We start from the raw sequence: 20,257 nt of genomic DNA, 5'->3' as shown, positions 1-20,257 counted from the left end.
GGCCCTTTTCGAGCCATAGCCTTCCTCAGAAGACTCTGCCAGACTCTGTCCGGTTTTCACTTCTTTGGATTTTTACAGAGCAAGGTCGTCAGCCTTGCGTCCAGCCCCTCAACCTTGAGGTGCTCAGTGAGAGGGTGGGCCGATCACAGTGGCCCCGCGGTCTGAGGCATGAACTGTCTTCGCTTGTTCGAACGTTGGGATCGTGGGTTCGAATCCCACTCAAGGCATGGATGTACTGTGGCGTTTATTCTGTGCTTGTGTTGTTCTGCGCGTGTAGGTAGCGGCCTTGCGACGGGCTGATCCCCCATCCAAGGAATCCTACTGACTATGTATAGGAGTAAGTAATTGAAAAAGCGGCCAAGGGCTGTAGAGCCGTAGACAGACGGTGACATGGTGGCACAGCGGGATCTCATTCCGTCGCCTTCTACGATTTCGCAAGGCGACGGTGGAGATATTCTAACCCGCCTCCACACGGGATCACTTTTATATATACTGTCATATACTTAAGCTATGGTAAAGGGCAAGTGTCAACTTTAGCGGCTAGAGGGTGTCGCTTGGTCAGCGCGACGGATCCCCACGGCCGTTTATCTCGGTTTTCTAGACCGGAGCCGCTATTTCCTTGAAATAGCTCCTCAGTTATCCTCACGAGGCTGAGTGGACTCCTTTCCATAAAATTTTGTAGCGCCGGGAATCGACCCCGGATCTCTAGATCTGTAGCCAGGAACTCTGACCACTACACTAACTTCGCCGACAAGCGGCGGTGGCTCGGTCGGTATAGTTCGCTTGCGGACTAAAACCACGGATTTTGTTGTTGTTTTTTTTTTTTTGTTTTTAAGGGGTAAGTAAAGGCAAAACAAGGTAGTGGCAATACATTATGACTTTCGGGAATACGCTATATAGGCCTAGAATGTTGACTTTGACAACGTTTCGTAATTCATTTCATTTGCCATCCACAGTGTCAGTGTCTTGGAGATATAGGTGGGGCAGTAGGCGGTGAGTGGCATATCGTTTTCCCGCGCAGAGGAAATGACGTAATAAGTTTCACTATAGAACGACTTATCGATATTTTCCTGCGGCGTGCCATTGCCATTGGAGGCGATTTTCAGCTGTCACAGGCAACGCGAATATTTGCCACACTGGGCTGGGTGCTGTGTGCACATGGCGAGCGGTCACTCAACTTGGCGCTGAAAGCACATCTCTTGGTCACACCTGCTGGCCAGCACCAGTCTGAAACTGTTTTCTTACATTAAAACATATTTACGGGAAGGAAAGTAGTACCTAGGCGCGTAAATATGTCGGTACAGCGACTAAGCTGCGGGCTTGACAGCCGGGGTTTGATTGCCAGCAGGGGCAAGAGATTTTCTCTACTCCACAGCGTCCAAACTGTCTCTGGGGCCCACCCATCTTCTTATCCATTGAGTGCCGGGGCCCTTCCCCCGGGTAAAGCACCAGGCTGAACGCTAACCTTCAACTAGTGCCGAGGTCAATAACGGTGGAGTTATAACTCCGCTCCCCCATATATCTTCATGATGTGGTGCTTAATTAGTTAAACACAGGGATAAATTTACCTTTACCTTAAATTGAACGGAAGTATTATCCGTAGTATTTGAAGTTACACCTTCTGCAAGACACGTGATTCTTGCCTGACTGCACTCACGGAGTCTGCGCAACTGCGGTCTCGAAGCACGGATATCGGAATAGCAGATCCGCTTCCGGTCATAACCTACCGTGTTTACACGAGCAGGTCAATGGGTCGGTGAGAATGCACGTGCTTCTTTCCGGATTCAGGCCACATCTAAGAATATCTAATTGCTGAGTAGATAAATGCATGTTGCCATGGGAACAACAGTTTGACAAGAAAAATTGTACACGTAATTCCCAAACTTGTAGTCCGTTTGTTTTATAGAATCTGGTGAGAAAGCAAAATGTGTGAATATGCACGCAGATCGCAACGTTCATTATGCCGTGATGTGGAGCAGCAGTGTGTCCATCTGGCGACTGTTACGGCAGTGAGAGGTTTTCACGTTTGTTTCCTCGGATTATTTTAAGAAGTCACCAGTATCTCAGATTATATAGCTTCCAATAGTAGAATGGCTGGTGAATAATGAATTGGAGAGGATTTGGAAGGCAGTGGTTGTGTCCTAATTTGTGGTAGCACCTCGGAATTTGACCGGACGGAATGGACAAAACGACAGGATAAGAGGTGTGTTTACGGGATTTGAACATAGGACCTGTTGGATAAAAATTATATAGTTTCCGTCACACCAACCCTAGTTTAGAGACGCGGATACCCTATACAGTATTTTTTTTCAAAGCGTCTGTAATTATTCCACTCAGGCCTAATTAACTTCATGGAGCTGAGCCCTTCTGGAGAAACCTCCAGTTGTGCAGCTACTCAAGAACTTCCCAGCATTTTATGGAACCCGAAGGTTCATTACTGTGTTCACAAGAGCCCTCCACCGGTCCCTATCTTGCGTCAGATCAATCCAGTCCACACCATCCCATCCTATCTCTCTAAAATCCATTTTAATATTATCCATTCATTTACGTCCTGGTCTTCGTAGTGGCCTCTTTCCTTCTGGCTTTCCCACCAATATCCTATATGAAATCATCTTATCCCAATTCGTGCTACATGCCCTGCCCATCACATCCTCCTTGAGTTGATCATTCTAATTATAGTTGGAGAAGAGTACACGTTATGAAGCTCCTCATTATGCAGTTTTCTCCAAACTCCTGTCACTTCATCTCTCTTCGGTCCAGATATTCTCCTTAACACCCCGTTCTCAAACACCCTCAGTCTATGTTCTTCCCTTAATATCAGATACCAAGTTTCGCACCCATACAATTTTTATGTTTTTAGGCAGCAGAGGAGAGCGTTTCCTTTAACAGGAACCTGCTTGGCTCGCACTGGCCGACACTGCTGCAGATGCAGGTATCGCAGCGTTAAAAAACCTGTTCCATTGGTCACACGAGGGGCAGATGCCTAGTTGAGGAACGCTGCTATTTGGCCTTGAGACGTCTGCCAAATCTGCGTCCCGACTCGACGCCAGATATTGACTGGGGCTGCAGTTAGAGACCAGCCCTGGGGACGCTTTGCATAAACACTGAATGAGTGCGTGTTCGCTAGTGTTTCATTCGACAGATTTCGATTAAATTTGGTATTGGAATTTTGTACTAAAATGTGTGGAACGAATTTGATTTTGAAGAATACGGTCTTCTGAGATTTAACCCCCTTTTACTTCTGAGAGAGCCGGACGTTTCAGGAGGGAACATATCGTTTCCATCTTCAGGGTCGAAGAATAAGTCAAACAAGATACCAGCTTGGCGTTTGCTTCTGCTGTTTTCTTGTTTGGCTTACTCTTTGACCTTGAATATGGAAGCAATATGTTACTCCGAAACGTCTGTTTCTACATGATGTTACAACTGAAAATACCGTATCCTTCATAGTCACCGCTAGAGAACTTCAAATTTAAATTTAAATTTGATTCATATTGGTCCGGGGCATGTGGTAGCGTAGTTGGTGGAGGCACTATGCTACAAACCGGAAGGCCCTCCCGATGAGGTCACTAGATTTTTTAATTGGCCTAATCCTTTCAGCCGCAATGTGGCCCTGGGGTCGACTCAGAGATGAGTACCAGGAATCTTCCTTGGGGTAAAGAGCGGCCGGTGCGTAAGGCTGACAACCTCACCGCTATCTGTGAGCAGATTGTCTAGAAAATGTGGGAGCCTCGACGTCTCCGTTGCCTGTTACAGGATTACCTTTACTTTTACCACATTGGTCCACTAGAACATTTTATGTGAAGCTGAAATCGAAATGTCTCCTAGTCGGCCATCAGCCCCTGTTATTTAGACTTCTCTATCTTCCGCACTGCAATCTTACAGTGTCACTTCTGGCCTCCCGTTCCTGCTCTTGCCAAGCGACCGGTTCCAAGGGCAAGATACGTTTTCCTTTCTGGCTGGACGTCCTGGGTCCGATTCACAGCAGGTGTAAAAGTTTTTTCTCCTGTCTACAACGTCCAGATCGTTTCCGAGGCCCATCCGATCTCCTATCCAATGGACACCGGGGGTAAAGCGGCCGGAGAGTGGATCTGACCACTCACCTCCATCTAGTGCCGAGGTTAACTTTTCTTTTTATTTCTTGGGGTGGCGTGAGACTGGGGCTACTCGGTACATCGGCCGCTAATCGGCCTACTGTACTAGCCCCGGATAATGGAAGATTATGGATCATTTTGTGGAATGAGAACTGGCAGGGGAAACCAAGGTACTCTGAGAAAACCTGCCTCAGTGCCACTCTGTCCATCATAAATCCCACATGACCTGACCTAGGATCGAACCCTGACGGGAAGCCGGCGACTAACCTCCTGAACTAATACACAGGTTAAGTATACGTGGAGATTACATCCATTCGCCCATACGCCTCCATGTCGTGGTGACCTTACATTTACCTACAAACAAAGGAGCCGTTACAGATCTCATTGTTGCTGCGGCTGACCGCCAGGATTGCCAACTGTGCCTCATAACCTAAGCATGGAGGTTCACACGTAATGACACAATTTGCTACCTTTCTCTTCTGTGCTTGTCTGCTCTCACTGATACAAGTATTACACGGCCTACTGATTAGTCTTAATTATAAAACTAATTAATCTTAATTAACATTAGCAGACCCAGTTCCATGTAAACTTGTTGCTCAGTAAAATCTTGTTGTCTGTAGTCTGCAAGTAGACAATATGCTCTTATTACGTTTCTCTCTCCTTCAGCATGCTTCATCTCCGAAACCACTCAGAATTTCGACCAAATTTGGTAAGGACGTCCGCACGAATCTGATTTTGACTCCTATTGGCCCAACATAAGCTCCTCTTTAGACGAAGCTGAGACTGGACTGTAAAGGCGATTTCCTCCCTGTGCGAACTGATTAAGCACTACGCCATGAAGACGTATTGGAGAGACGATGTATTCTTCATCTCTGCACTAGTTAGAGACGAGTTGTCAGCTTCACGCCCCGGCTGCTTTACCACCTGGGAAGGAGCCTCCGGTACCCGTTGGGTGGGCCCCAGAACCGGTATGGACGTAGTGGAGAAGAAACAAATTCTTGCTGGGAATCGAACCCCCATCCTACTGTTCCCATCCGGTTCGTGCCCGTTGCTATAGCGACTGAGCTATTCCACATCATCTTATTAATGTATTATAATGAGGTCATCAATATTCTTCGGCGGTCCATGGAAAATTTTCAGGCCCCCTAAGGGGCCTCAGATCCCTTTTCGAAGAGCAGTGCCCTAGCCGATGAATTTCGTGAATTCTCTCAGTCCATCCAAAATAAAAAGGTAAAGCTATCCCTGTACTTAACTAATTAAGCACTACGCCATGAAGACGTATGGGGAAGTGGATGTATAGATCCACGTATTCTTGACCTCGGCATTGTTGGAGATGAGTGGCCAGCTTCACGCCCCGGCCACTTTACCCCCGGCACCCATTGGATAGGAGTTTGGGTGGACCTCAGAGCCGGTCTGGACAACGTGGAGAGGAGAGAAGTCTTGATCCTACCGGGACTCGAACTCCAACTNTGTTGGAGATGAGTGGCCAGCTTCACGCCCCGGCCACTTTACCCCCTGTACCCATTGGATAGGAGTCTGGGTGGACCTCAGAGCCGGTCTGGACAACGTGGAGAGAAGTCTTGGTCCTACCGGGACTCGAACTCCAATCCTTCGGTCGTGCAGCCCGTACCCAGTCGCTATACTGACTACGCTATCCCGGTTCCCGGAAATGTTCGGGTAATAGAAGTAATTTAAATGTTCTGCAATTACAGATCAATGTAATCCTGACAGGCTTGTCGGTGATATTCGTCAGACCCTTCAGTCAGACGGCATGTTAGGACCTCCATGTTAGTCCACGACCCCTTCCTTCTAAATCCTTTCGAATTCATCATCATCCTACCATTCGACACTTACAACTGAAAGCATCGGAAAACCACGAAAAAGACAAGAATAAATCGTCTACTGTCCTTTGATACGATTCGGACCGCATAGAAAACGACCCATCCAACAATTCTTCTACTGTTTTGTATTCGTTACCCCAATATCGCTTTTACCGAGCCGTTGCCTAGCAGCGATAGGCGAGACATAGACATACAGACTGATGGAAGGGATTTATGAAGTACCCCGTTGAGATTGGCTCAGGTACCGTTATACCAAGTTTCACAAAAATTGGTCCAGGCATTCAAATTTTGTGAGGGGGGAACAGAGACACGCAGACAGTCTGCTTTTAGTTTCTTTCAAAATAAGGAAAGTTGTCTAAAAAATCTTAATGTCGCAGGTGCAGGATGTTAACGTAAACATTCGGCGAGGCGTGTGGAGAAACAGGGACATCGTGGCACACGCTTACACTTCAGCTAAGGCTGCCCGGAACACCAGCAGCTTGTGGTTGCTTTCCGTGTCAATATCCCGACATGAGGAGCACTCACGTACTCAGTATCTAACCATACCACACAATATCGGAAAAAGAAACCGTTACGTTTTGTACACTGGAATTAACATAAGCGAGTCCATTAAATGTGATAATTATCCAAAGATATTGTGACATGACACCTGAAAGCCGGAGTAGTCCCTTGCCAGGCAACGGCTAGCTAGAACACGTCTCCGATGCAACGGATGCGCTGGTAAAAGTCAAAGCGTCGCCACGGATTGACGCACGTTTCCTCGGCAACGAATAATAACAGAGGCATTCTCCCGTCACAACTGTTCGAGTTGGTGGCCTTCTTCCTAAGTTATGAGAGTTCATTCGTGAATTATGTAGATTCATTCGTATCAGAATTCAGAAGGCAGTTCAGTAGTTGAGTACTCAGCTGTGAAGTGTTAACCAGAAAAGGTTCGTTACCAAGCAACGCCTAGCAAGCAGACATTGAAGACTATTTTGTATGCTAGAGTTACAGCAATCTTAATAGAGTGTTACAATAATTATTTGTAGTTACGACGTGTGTGTCCAATAAACCTATTCACCAATTCAAACCCCGTCTACAGTCACTAATACACGTGACAGTATAAACAGTCAGTAGGGTTCCTTGGACGGGAGATCAGCCCTGATGCAAAACCGCTGTCTACACAGAACAACACGAACACAGAATAAACGCGGACAGACATACATGCCTCTAGTGGGATTCGAACAAACGATCCAAGTGTTTGAGTGGACGGAGGCGTTTCATGCCATAGACCGCGCAGCTCCTGTGGCCGACACATTATTTTTTTTTAATTTCTAAATCATTTTCCACGTTATTATTATTATTAGAGGGGGTGGGTTTCCCCATGCACTTAGACCAGTTATTGGTCCATTGTGCGTCCCCCTTTAATTTCTACTGTCGCCATACCCTACCAGTACTGGTGCGTGCTATCAGCCCCGTTCAGCCAACGAGGTCGTCCGTCGGTACCTGATATTTCACCCATCTACCAGAGGCATTGGAAACTACTTGGGCGGGAAATTGTTGCATAATTTTGCTCAGAGGTATCCTAGAGACATGAGGATCTTTTACGTGCCGTATCTACGACACGGGACCCACGGCTTAAAGTCCCTCCCGCAGATTTTCCACGTTGTATTGTATTGTATTGTATTTAGAGAGGGTGGGTTTCCCCATGCACTTAGACCAACTGTTGGTCCATTGTGCGTCCCCCTATGATATTCTACCAGNGGGACCCACGGCTTAAAGTCCCTCCCGGAGGACTTGTTCCTTGAATTTTTCCGCCCTTAAAATTTCCACGACCTCCGCCGGGTTTGAACCCGCGTACCTTGAGTCACGAGGTGGGAACGTTATCCCTAGACTACGGAGGCCGCTGATTTTCCATGTTACTTCATATGTTTGGTTGGTGGGTGGTTCAAATTTTCTTACGCATGTTGAAGGGAGTAGCAGAGCGGGAACCACTAAACTTCGGTATAACCCCCCCCCAATTCTGAGCAGGATTCGAACTACGAACTCGAATAATATGGGTCAAACGTGTCTGCCTTGTAGAATATGGCCCCCGTGTGCGCCCCCCGCGGCCGTGCTCCCGCATTCCTCGTTCTTATCGTTGGCCAGGAAACGGAAATCCATCGCCTTGCCCTCATTTATCAACTCTCCCACTGCAAATCCTGCCACCCCCTTTTATTTCAGTCTACGTAAGTGTAGCCCTCACCCCCAACGAAAATATCTACAAGAGTCTGAATACATTAACTGCCCTTACACGCGCTCACCGCCATGAAGATCGATTTAAGTTGTTAGCATGATACAGCATGTCTGTGGTTCTGGATAAGCATTTACTTTGCAGCCGGGGTATATCACTCGGTACAGGGACGGGTTGACGATCACAGTGGCCGCGCGGCCTAAGGCATCAACTGTTTTCGCTCGCTCGAACGTTGGGATCGTGAGTTCGAATCCCACTCAAGTCATGGATGTCTATGTGCGTTTATTCTGTCTTTGTGTTGTTCTGTGTGTAGGTAGCGGCCTTGCGACGGGCTGATCTCCCGTTCAGGGAGTCCTACGGACTGTGAACAGGATTAAGAAACTGAAAAAAGCGACCAAGGGCCAACGAAGGACTGTAGAGCCATAGATAGATACGGACGGGTTACGGTTTGGACTGCCGGGTTTCGATTCCCGGTAGGGACAAGAGATTTTTCTGTGCCCCACAGCATCCAGACAGGCTCTTGGGCCCACCCAGCCTCCTATGCAATGGGTACCTCGGACTCTTTCCCCGGGGGTAAGGCAGCCGAGGTGTAAAACTGACCACTCACCTCCATTTAGGGTAGAGGTTGAGAATTGTGGAGTTATACCTCCACTCCCTCTCGTCTTCATGGCACGATGCTTAATTAATTAATTAAGGAAAGGGACAACTTTATAAATACGAGTATATTTCTAGTACTATAACCTGCACACGTTATCGAGTTCGGTAATACAGAAAACTGAACCACCGGCTGCAGGCGAATAACGAGCGATGCAATCTGCATGCTGTAAATTATAGTTCCTGCAATCTAGCATGTGTTTCGTAGAGTATTTATGGCCCGCCCTAAATCTCCTGCTATCTGGAATCTAAGGTTATTGCACCCTCCAGATAGGGCTCCTTTCTTCATGCAGCGCACGTCACACGCCCGCCGCGATACATCAATACAATACTGCATGCTACATACACTGGTGCGTTACCTAACCACCCGCTAGAGCCGCAGTGCTAGGCTATGGAATGGAGGTGTCTCTTCTGCACGGCATCATGACCGCCTCTAGAGCCCACGCTGCCTCCTGCAGGGGCAAACTGGCCGGGGCGTGAAGCTGACTACTCGTCTCTATCTGGTGCGGAGGTTAAGAACGTGGAACTTTGTGCCTACCTCCACAATTAGGCACATCGGTCGGGGCACCGTACGTTTCTGCCTTTGCGAGAGCACTGTCGCACATCATCTTCATCATCTTCACTGGCGCCACAATGCTGTGTGGGCCTTGGCCTCCTCCATCAGCTCCACGCCCAAGCATCAACCTGGAGGACGAGGGACCACGTCTCGTTTGGCCCCTACCTTTTGATTTGTCTGGAATTGGTGAACTACCAGGAGCTAATGCTCCCGCCAGCATAGCTCTCCAGGTCATTGGGGCACACAAAGGCGGTAGTCCGTGAGAACGACCATCGAACATATTGTCACGTGTTAGTGACTACACGCGGGGTTCGGATTGGTGACTCGATCTATTGACCACTTATACACACAACTCGTGACACTTAGAGGTCAGTATAACACACAGATTTGTGTCCTCAGTCTATTAGTCTCCACTAGCCGTTGTCTGCTAACGGCTTCAACGGCGGACGTTCCCCTTACTTTGGGTTAGAAGCTACCAGCTTCTAACAGCAACAGCTCACAACTGAACTGCAGTTCCCTGACTCTCAGGCTGGCCGTCATCTCACACCGACCTTCTAGCCTTCCCTTCACAGACTAACAACCAAGCTCTAAACCTCCTCTCGTTTATAGCCCTTCGGCACGGACCACGTACCAAATACAACTATTCCGTTGTTCCAATCATATCCATGGGAACGTGCATGGCCGCGAAGGCTTCACCCAGCAACAGCCGCCTATACTTTCTTATTAATAATCTGTTGTCTAGCAACGGACGTTGTTCCGTTGTTTGTTTCGCGGCCGTTGCCTAGAAAAGAATGTTGTTTCAGAGCCGTGCGCTAGCAACGGCTCTTTCTCTGGCTCCACAGTTCTTGCTTTGTGCTAAGATGCCAAAATATTTTTTAGAAATAAAACCGCTGCTTTTTGTGAACCCTTTCGGGAATTGTCTCTTAACACTTCCTTCTGTTTCTCTGTTTCCACTATACGTTAACGTTCAACTTATATTGCGAAGAAGTCATGCGTATTTTTATTTCACTCCAGAGATGACAGTTCATCAGTCTTCTCAAGAACCAAACGTCAGGCCACAAGGATTGATGTTTCTAAGCGAGATATCCCGTGCGTAACATGAAAGCAGTCCTCACTCTTGCCTTCAAGTAGGTACACAGAGTTCTTCAAGAGATTTCCTTGACGTGTTAGCTGATTTAGAGCCTGATGTATGCTTGCATGTCACATGTCTTCACGAATTTGAGTCACGTTTTGCGCTTACATCGCCGTGCTATGTTTACCAGATTGAGACAATGACACGAGGAACAAGTTCTGTCTCTCTGCCCCTAGAACGCACCGGCATCCCGCAAACAGCAGAACAGACGACACTTTCAGACGAGAATGCACATTGGCGGGACCGCCTCTGTGGTCTATTGGTCAGAATTCCTGCCTACAGATCCATAGGTCCCGAGTTCGATTCCCGGCGCTACCAAATTTTCTGAGAAATAGTGGGTCTGGAACGGGGTTCACTCAGCCTCGTGAGGATAACTGAGGAGCTATTTCAAGGGAAATAGCGGTTCCGGTCTAGAAAACCGAGATTAACGGCCGTGGGGATCCGTTGCGTTTACCACCGTTGGCACTAACTTCGCCAACAAGAGGCGGTCGCTCGGTCGGGATAGTTCGCTTGCGGACTGCAGGCCACGGAGTTTCCTTTTGATGTTCACTGGCGTTACGACGTACCGCTGTGGTAACCTCTTTGCTTGTGTGCTGCTGGACATGGCGTCGAATGGAAGGATGATAGTTGAATAATGAATTAGAAAGGATTTGGAAGGAAGTGGTCGTTACCTGATAGAGATATTATCTCGGTATTTGTCTAGCAGATCTGAGGAAAACAACGTAAAACCTCAGTGTCAGGATAGCTGGTGTTCCGGCCGAGATTCGAGCCCGGAACATCCACGTTAAGGGCCAGGAGCGCTGTTGCTTGTGATTTAGTGTGACGTAAGCAGTGACCGCCACTCTGCCGGACGAAGAGAGCGACGATGGCACGCTTCGGGAGCTGTGAACATTTCATTTAAACGATTGGGTGTAGAAGTCAATCGACTGATTATACAGATAGACTGGCGCGCAACGGAAGGAGAAAAGCAAGAGGATAATCAATAAGTTATGAGAAGACCTGTTCGCCTACTTCCCTTTGATACGACACGGACCTCACAGAAAACGACGCGTCTAACAACTGTTCTGTTGTTGTCTGTGTATTTGTCGCTTCAGTAACGTTTTTACGGAGCCGTTGCTTAGTAGCATACTCATACAGACACACTGACGGAAGAGATTTACGAAGTTTTCCTTTATGACGGGCTCAGGTGCCATGACATACATGTCAATTTTCATGAAGACTGGTTCAGGTTTTGAAAAGTTGATGGGGGGATACTCAGGCACACAGCATGGAGATCGCATAAGCCTACTTAAGGAAAGTAGGCTAAGAAGGAGAAAAGAAGAGGGGAAGGAAGAACGGGTGTAGGCCTATGGAAGCAAATAAGAGAAATTGCTTACCCAATCACTTGCCTCCCCATAGCCCCAAAAAACGTAACCGTTCCCGTAAAACAGTATGGAGTACGAACACCGCAAGAGAGCAAGACAATGCAGTGTTGAGTAACTGGAAACAAAGCGAGTGCGTCAGCAGACCTAAACACTGACAGTGCAGAAGAGGAGTAGTTCAGTTCCTACCTCACAGAAAACACACTGTACCTCCATTACATAGACCAGCCAGTTAATGCTGTTTACGGCGAAATAGTCATGGTTATTCTGAGAAATATACTGTGACATGCTGAGCTATGGATGACGCCCCTCCCCCACCCCCCGCCAGCCGTGATGCGCCGAGCGAAGCCGAAGCGAGCCGATGTTAGCCGAGTCCTAGCATCCTGGTCGCTAGGCAACGCGAGTCAACAGCGGTGACGTCACCAAGTAGTAACAGCGGTTACTTCCGCTAGCGTTACTAGCAACACAGCGCCAGGCAACAAGGGTGCCTATTACGTGGCCGTTTTCCGTATTGTCCGATCGAGGCTACATAAGGAGCAGCGAAGGCTATTCACAGTCAGTTAGTCCTGGAGCTACCGCCGAGTGAGTCCTCGAGCTACCTCCGAGTTAGTTCCGAGTTAGCCAGCAACTAGTCAGTTGTATTCTGGCATTTGGAGTGTAATATTTGTGATACTGCAGATAGCAGTAATCGTAAATCTGTAATTTGGGTGACTGTAAGTGCGAATGTGAAATAAAATTCGCTATATAAAATACGGCGTGAAGTTATTTGTCGCGATATACGTCCGATACGCGACAATACGATAGAATTAAATACAGGCAATGCAAAGATTCGTTTTCATTATGAAGAACTTGGGTTCGATTCCCTCTTTATATGGGTGATGCCTTGTGCTCCTTCTTGCGTTCCACGCCTGAAATTGCGCCACTTGGGCGAGAAATTACACGCTTCGCCAATCCATTTTCTTCCACGTCCCATCTACGTAATTTATGAAATAATTTCATTTCTCTGACAACAGAGGCCTTTATACCAAATAAAGACAGAAACAAGAACGCGAGAAGTAACAAGGCGCATAACATTAACATAATACATTAAATAAACATGACACCGAAAAAATTGTGCGGAAATTTTCCACGCCGTGAACACCTCAAATCGCATGCAAGTAACGTTGCATAGTGCCTATATTTCTGCCTTCTACTTTCGGGATAGCTCAGTCGTAGCGACGGGTTGGACGTATTGCGTTCGATTCCCGGCAGGGACAAGATTTTTCTCTTCTCCGTAACATCTCGACCGGCTCTGGGGCCCACCCAGCCTCGTGTCCAGTGGTTACCGGGGTCTGTTTCCCAGGGGTAAGGCGGCAGGAGTGTGAAGCTTCATCTAGTTCGAGGCCAGGAATGGTGGAAATATACCTACACTCCCCCATACGTGTTTATGGCGTGGTGGTTAATTAATTAACCACAGGAGCTTCTCACTTTTCTTTACCTTTTACTGTAATCAACCCAAGCACTATGAGTAGCAACATCACATATGAACAGCATCTACACACATCTTGAAGAAGCGAGGACAAGTGACACCCGTTCCAGAGTTCACACACTTTCAGACAACAGCACCTCGTCACACAGAAACACCTCACCAAATTTCACACACAAGAATTAAGTTTGTAATTATTTATTTCAAAATGCGTGATACATAAGAGCTGGAATAGCTCAGCCAATAGAGGGACTATAGTACAGGCTGGATTATCGAGGAATCTGGGTTCGGTTCCCAGCAGAGACAAAGTTTTTTCTCTACTCCACAGCACTGAGACCAGTTCTAGGGCCCACCTGTCTCCTATCCAGTGGATACATGAGACCCTTTCCCCAAAAGTAAAGCGGCCGGGACATGAAGCTGCCCTGTCACCTCCTTGTAGTGGCATGGTTTAAATGTGTGGAGCTATGCCTCCACTCACCAACACGTCTTTGTGGAGTTGCGCTGAAACTGGACCTTTAATCGTTCATATTGTACATACCTTGCTCATCAGTTAAACATCTGAAGCCTGAGTCCAGTCCAGTAAATTTCTGCTGGCCCTCGCCAGCACAGTCATTTCTGGTTCCGAGTCTCGCTGTTCAAGTCTTCAGACTGTCTCTCTGAAACCTGCCTGCTAAATTGCTGCTTGTCCCTCTCAGTAGCTCACAGGAAACATTACGTCACCGCTACAAAGCCCAACCGGTTACTGCTGTTTGTTGTGAGAACCATACGGAACATACAGACACACTCTGTGGGCAGAATGCAGAGTTTTAGTACGTTCAGTCCGTACCTCGCAGGAAACATTACGTCACCACTACAGAGCCCAACCGGTTAATGCTGTTTGGGAAACAGTCGCTGTTTGCTGTGAGAACCATACGGAACATACAGATACACTGTGGGTAGAATGCAGAGTTTTAGTACGTTCAGTCCGTACCTCACAGGAAACACTACGTCACCACTGCAGAGCCCAACCGGTTAATGCTGTTTGGGGAAGCAGTCGCTGTTCACTGTGAGAACACTCTGTGGGTAGAATGCAGAGCTATTTAGTGATCAGACATATGGTACATATAATAACCACTGGGCTCTAGAAACACATCAGCATGGAATATCACTACTGCATGTTAATACCTGTGCTTATTGTCGCCTTCAAATCTCAGTACAGCATAGAACTCAAGTGGTCAGGTTCACGCTCCAGCCGCTCTTAGAAGACCTGCTGACTTTCGGACCAGATACGGATACCGTGGTGACGTGATGAAGTAGAGTGCCCACTGTCGAGGAATCAGGCTCCTGCCGTCCAGTTCATATCACGACTGTTTATGATGTAAAAATTTTCATTTAAAAATCTGTGTTTATTCGCAATACAAATATCTTTCAATTTTTGCATTGGTCTTGAAACTGTTTTCATAGCTATATTGGTCTCAGTTAAGTTAAAATAGGCTCGTAGAAATTAGACCAATTCTGGTTAATTATTATTCAACATCATAATCACCATTTAACTCAAAGACATGTTGCAGTTCTGTACCTATATGAGTGATTTATTTACGTTTTTGTGTGCTGTAATTTCAGGAGTTTCATATGAAACAAACAAAATATTATTTTAATGTATATACCATGAACTAAAATTGTGTAGGATTTAGTTGTCGTGGTCTACTTCTAAATACTATCCCAAAATTCGTTTCGATAGACAGGAATAAAGTCATATGTGACGCGTCGAGTTGACTACCTCGTTAGCAGTCTTCTTAACGGTTCTTCCAGCCCATTCAGGGCCCAAGCGTCTTATTCAGTTCCGTAATCATTTTCCACGGTCGGCAGGGCTCCTTGGACGCGTGATCAGCCCACCGCAAGGCCGCTACCTAAGCATGGGACAACACAAACACAGAATAAACGAATACACACACCAAACATCCATGTCCTGAGTGGGATTTGAACCCACGATCACAGCTTCCGAAGACAGTTCATGCCGCCTTAGACCTCGCGGCTACTGTGATCGGCTCGCTAGCAGTCTATCGATATGTAAATGGATGCACTGCCGTCTGACAGCAAGTTGCTGGGGCAATAAAGCACGCTTATAGCTTGTTCACGCCATTTACGTCTCTCCTGGAAGCTGCAAAAAGGAAAGAAATCAGAGATGACTTCATATTTAAAATTATTTTCACCCGAGGTCGTTGTCCTTACAGCAGCATACCAAGTATAGCTTATAATCAGTCCTCACACGATGTCTCACACCTGATCACTCACATAAAAAATAGAAATAAATTAAAGGTTTCGCGAAACCCTCCAGCAAGCGTGCTCAGAACGCACATGGCCGACCATGAACTTGCGCAACGCAGCCGGCAAATATTTGTAGTACACTTGAAAGTTAAAAGAAGGCGACACTGTTGTGAATTATTTGCCGCCATTTTGTTATGGTCGCTGGAACTAATTCGATGAAGAAAATTACCGTTCTGCCCTTATAATAATACCCCAAGTGAATGAAGTATTACTATGTAGCAGTTGTGAGGTGTGATCAGAAAGAAACCGACGGGTGTAGCAAATCCAGTTCAGCCATCTTTAATGTCTTTCTGCTTGGTTCAATGCGTGCATGTGTACAAGAGCTGTTGCCACAAAATGGCTTACTTATTTAACCGTCGATTAACTGAGGATTATTAAGGGTCTCTTTAAATTTGCAATGAGAAATTTAAGCTCAGATTCCATATGCGTTTTCCTTATGTATTTTTGTATGCTTTCTAGACTCACGTACCGAAATTGTTGCTAATTTATTTATTTAAACCCTTTCACACACACAAACATACATGGTGATCGTTTAATCGTACGTTTATTTTTTCAAAATAAGGAAAGTAGGCCAAAAATAAACAAAAAGTAAACTTAAGTCACTACCCTTTCTTTCCACGCCCTTGGAGTTAAATATTCACTAACTGTCCTACCATTCGACACTACGTAGTCTGAGTTACTGACAGCGTCTTTGAGTAAACCTAACTAACTAAATAAATAAATATACACAGGCCTACTATCTAGACTACCTGCCTGCCTACCTATCTATGTATCTAGGCCTGTACAGTCCTTCGTTGGACCATGGCCGCTTTTAGTTTCTTAATCCTATACACAGCTAGTAGGACTCCTTGGATGGAGTATCAGCCCGTCGCAAGGCCGCTACATCCACACAGAACATCACAAATAGTGAATTAACGCACACAGCCATCCATGCCTTGAGTGGGGATCGAACCCACGATCTCAGCGTTCGAACAAAGTTCATACCTTAGACAGCGAGGCTGGCGATTGCATAAAAAGAAATTTCATTGTAGTCTCTTTCCGGAAGATTGCGATGTAATTGCGAAATGCAAGGCTGTAATCACGGAAGGATGTTTCTACACATTTTCCTGCAGCAGCAGATGTCCAATGATGATCTGATCGTCAATTCTTTGAAACGTATTTTTGCCCCACTCTATAAATGCCATGCGTCGAAAATTTCGACCTCTAAAACGACAGCTATAACTGACAGAACGTTGCCAGCGGTTGACAAGTTATTTCACTTACATAGTCAGGGAATGTGTGGAGTGAGCATTGACTTACATCTGAAGTTTATATAGGCCATGGGATTTCAAGTTGAGACGTCTAGGGATGAAGATAGACTTGCATCACATTTGTCGCTGAGAAGGCTTGAGTCGAGCTGTAACGCGCCTAGGAGAATTCACATTAGCGGACACATGTAAAAGGTATAGTTTTCGCTGTGCTTAATTATCGGGGAGTGGAGGTATAGCTCCACCATTCTTGATGCGGGCACTGGATGGGAGTGGTCGGCTTCACTCCCCAGCCTCTTTACCTCCGGGGAAGAGCCAACGGAACCCATTGGATATGACGTTGGGTGGACCCCAGAGACGGTCTGGACAAATTCCTGCCCCTGAGGGGAATCAAACCCCGACCGTCGCACACCGGATCTTTAATGAACCCAGGCAGACTATCATTTCAGGTCGTCTTGTTGTAGCCTAGAGCATGTAGCGGCTGCGAGCAAGGTGATTGATGACATCTGCAACACTGGGTTTTGTGTGTTACATTAACACATTCCAGCCCACGAGATGTGCTAATTAGACGCTGATTGATCGCGGCGTGGATTGGTGCAAATTTATTCCCGTTCATTTTCCTTGTTTTTATTTCTCGCTTTTCTTTCTACATCTCCAACAGCCAACCGTTTATCCAGTTACACAGCCAACAGTTAGCCAGTTACAGTCAACCAGCCAACCAATAGGCAGTTACACCGCCAACCAGCCAACCGTTTAGCCAGTTACACCGCCAACCAGCCAACCGTTTAGCCAGTTACACCGCCAACCAGCCAACCGTTTAGCCAGTTACACAGCCAACAAGCCAACCGTTCAGCCAGTTACATAGTCAACCAGCCAACCATTAGGCAGTTACACAGCCAACCAGCCAACCATTAGCCAATTACAGTCAACCGGCCAACCATTAGCCAGTTACAGAGCCAACCAGCCAACCGTTTAGCCAGTTACAATCAACCAGCCAACCATTAGGTAGTTACACAGCCAACCATTAGGCAGTCACACAGCCAGCCAGTCATACAGTTAGCTCTTCCTCATGGCTAGTCACACTGCTCAGAACCCCGAGCCAATCAATGCAGTGGGTCTCAACAGCTTGACATGTATACCTACTAAACTGGCCGTTGTTACTTGTCGGCCATATTAATGAGGTCTGGGTGTATCACCTGGGGCACTACCTCCATTTTTTGTTTCTTGTGTTGTGTCTGCTTTCTAACTGAAACTGAACAGCCAATGTTCACCTTTGTCTCTCGGCACCGAAGGGAAGCCGGCGGTAAATATTAATCGATTTCAAGGTGGTCCAGGTAAATGTGGATCGTCAAGCCACGTCTTGCCTGTTCACCCTGACACATACTGGAACCTCCTGATCTAGCTCTGTCTCATTTGATCAAGAGGCACTGCCATTTGACACCAATTAGAAGTTGATGTGAAGAAAATTCATGGCCCTGGAGGGAAATTTATTCTGGGCTGAAACTCCATGTGGTTTGCCAGGTATTTATTGGTACCTCCATCTTCATTCTACCAACATTCTTCTACCTTGAAGACTGACTCAGCAAGTTATTCCGAAACATCTGTATCAGATTACACTGGTCCTCACCCCCAGAAGACGGTGATCCTCGAAATCGCAGCCTTGGCATCCTCAGATCTCCAATACAGGGTCCTTACTGCGATAGAGTGAATTTCCTTTTGACACTGTTGCTCGTCCCCGGTCTGAGTCCCTGTAGTTTCTGTGCCCCAAGCAGCTGGCTTACCTAATAAACACGGACCTGCTGGCTTTGTTCTGCAACGGAAGGCGGCTTCGACGTGACCGGAAGTGCCTCGTGCCCAGCGCCAACAAACCATGGAGTGGAAGCTACACAAAGAAAACACATTCACTCGTGGTAATCTGGAGTGGATATAGTCAGTCAGTCGTATGGCAGAAACCCCAAACACTGTCTCCCGTGTTATGGAGAGACAGTGACAGTGGATATCTGAGCTGAGATAAAAGAGTATTTGTAACACGTTCATCTGTGTTAGTCTTGGTGATAGGCAGAGATGGGTGGTCAGTTTCACGCCCCGGTAGCTTTACTCCCAGAGATAGAGCCCACGGTACCCATTGTATAGGAGGCTGGTTGGGCCCCAGAGCAAGTGTGGACGACGTAAAGAACAGAAAAAGTCTCTCGCCGTTGCCAGAAATCGAAACCCGATTTTTCAGTCATCAATACTGTAGCGCGTCAGTTCTGTACGGGAGTCCGTGAAGAGAAGACTTGAGCCCGGAGGCAGAGGAATAGCCATTGTTAGAGCCGTTACCAGGAAACGTCTAGTAACAGACTGAGAACACTAGACTGTGTGCTCTAGTGAACTGTAAAGTGTGAAAATAGCGATAGTGTTATAGCTGTTTGAAGTTACGACTTGTGAGTCGTCAGTGCATCAATTCGCCAGTCCAAACCCCGTCTATAGTAACTCCAACATGTGACAATATCATGGCCTAGATGTTATACCGACCGAGCTACCTGTAAGTACTAGCTTATGTGGTTAATGCCGGTTTCAACGCAAAATTACAAGTTCAGGGACAGGTTGGTGGAACCGACCTCCCCTATAAGGCGTTCCACTTTCTTGTTTGTACAGCAAATAACTAACATTTGCACGCTGTCAAATTGTAAATAAAGTCTGAAATAATTTACAATGCATGCTGTAGGTCTACAACAAGAACGTTTGTAAACGCTGTGTTTCCTTTGTACAGTCAGTAAACGCGACGAATGCACGCACACACACATCACTGCTTAAACCATCATAAAACTGCAAAAGTGGTGTACCACTGGCTCGGTCGGTAAAATCGGCAGAGGTGAAAGGGTGACAGGAACCGCAACCTGATGAGAAGAGCTGCACTTCACGAGAGGAAGCGACAGGCAGCTGCAGATAATTATGTAATGAGCATAATACTGTCAGAACGATGGGCGGTACATCAGCACGCATGAGGGGAAATGACGCAAGAACACACAATTATAGTTGGAAAATGTTAAGATGAAAAGACACCTCAGGAAACTTAAGCTAATATTAAAAATAGGCTTCGATAAACATGGTGACAAAGTGTGGGATGGATTAAACCGCCCGAACAAAGAAATAAACGGCGATCTCTTGTGAATACGGAAATGAACATTCGCATAAGAACAAGAATTTCTTAATTACTTGTTAGTTTCCCCATTTGTTTGTAGCTTATTTAACGATGCTGTATCAACTGTGAACATTAGCGTCGAATGACTGCATGATAATGAATAAATGAATTAAAAAGAAGATGCAAGCAATCGGTCGTGGCCTATCCCAGGTTTTTCCTGGAGGGACTAAAGGAAGTCCCCCCCAGCCCAAAAAAACCTCAATCTTC

The 20,257-nt window shown here is 46.6% G+C and overlaps 2 protein-coding genes and 1 long non-coding RNA gene across 3 annotated transcripts in view; 1 reads left to right on the top strand and 2 right to left on the bottom strand.

Moving 5' to 3' along the window:
- Positions 1-14,040, bottom strand: part of LOC111868019 (ubiquitin carboxyl-terminal hydrolase 14) — a 34,511-nt gene extending 20,471 nt beyond the window's left edge. The window contains exon 1 of the mRNA XM_023858357.2: positions 13,851-14,040. The gene's annotated coding sequence lies outside the window, so the exon portion shown is untranslated. The remainder of the gene's footprint in view (positions 1-13,850) is intronic.
- LOC111868020 (ras-related protein Rab-23) overlaps positions 1-20,257 on the top strand; it is a 53,983-nt gene that overhangs the window by 8,431 nt on the left and 25,295 nt on the right. The gene's annotated exons all lie outside the window — the stretch shown is intronic.
- The window catches only part of LOC111868021, a 25,500-nt gene continuing 19,511 nt past the window's right edge, over positions 14,269-20,257 (bottom strand). Inside the window, exons 2-4 of the long non-coding RNA XR_002843447.2 lie at positions 18,648-18,748; positions 14,477-14,658; positions 14,269-14,368 (exon numbers count right to left, since the gene is read on the bottom strand). This is a non-coding gene — a long non-coding RNA (uncharacterized LOC111868021). The remainder of the gene's footprint in view (positions 14,369-14,476; positions 14,659-18,647; positions 18,749-20,257) is intronic.

Source organism: Cryptotermes secundus, unplaced genomic scaffold, assembly GCF_002891405.2.
Source record: "Cryptotermes secundus unplaced genomic scaffold, Csec_1.0 scaffold619, whole genome shotgun sequence".
Lineage (NCBI taxonomy): Eukaryota > Metazoa > Arthropoda > Insecta > Blattodea > Kalotermitidae > Cryptotermes > Cryptotermes secundus.
This window is presented reverse-complemented; position numbering and strand designations above follow the sequence as displayed.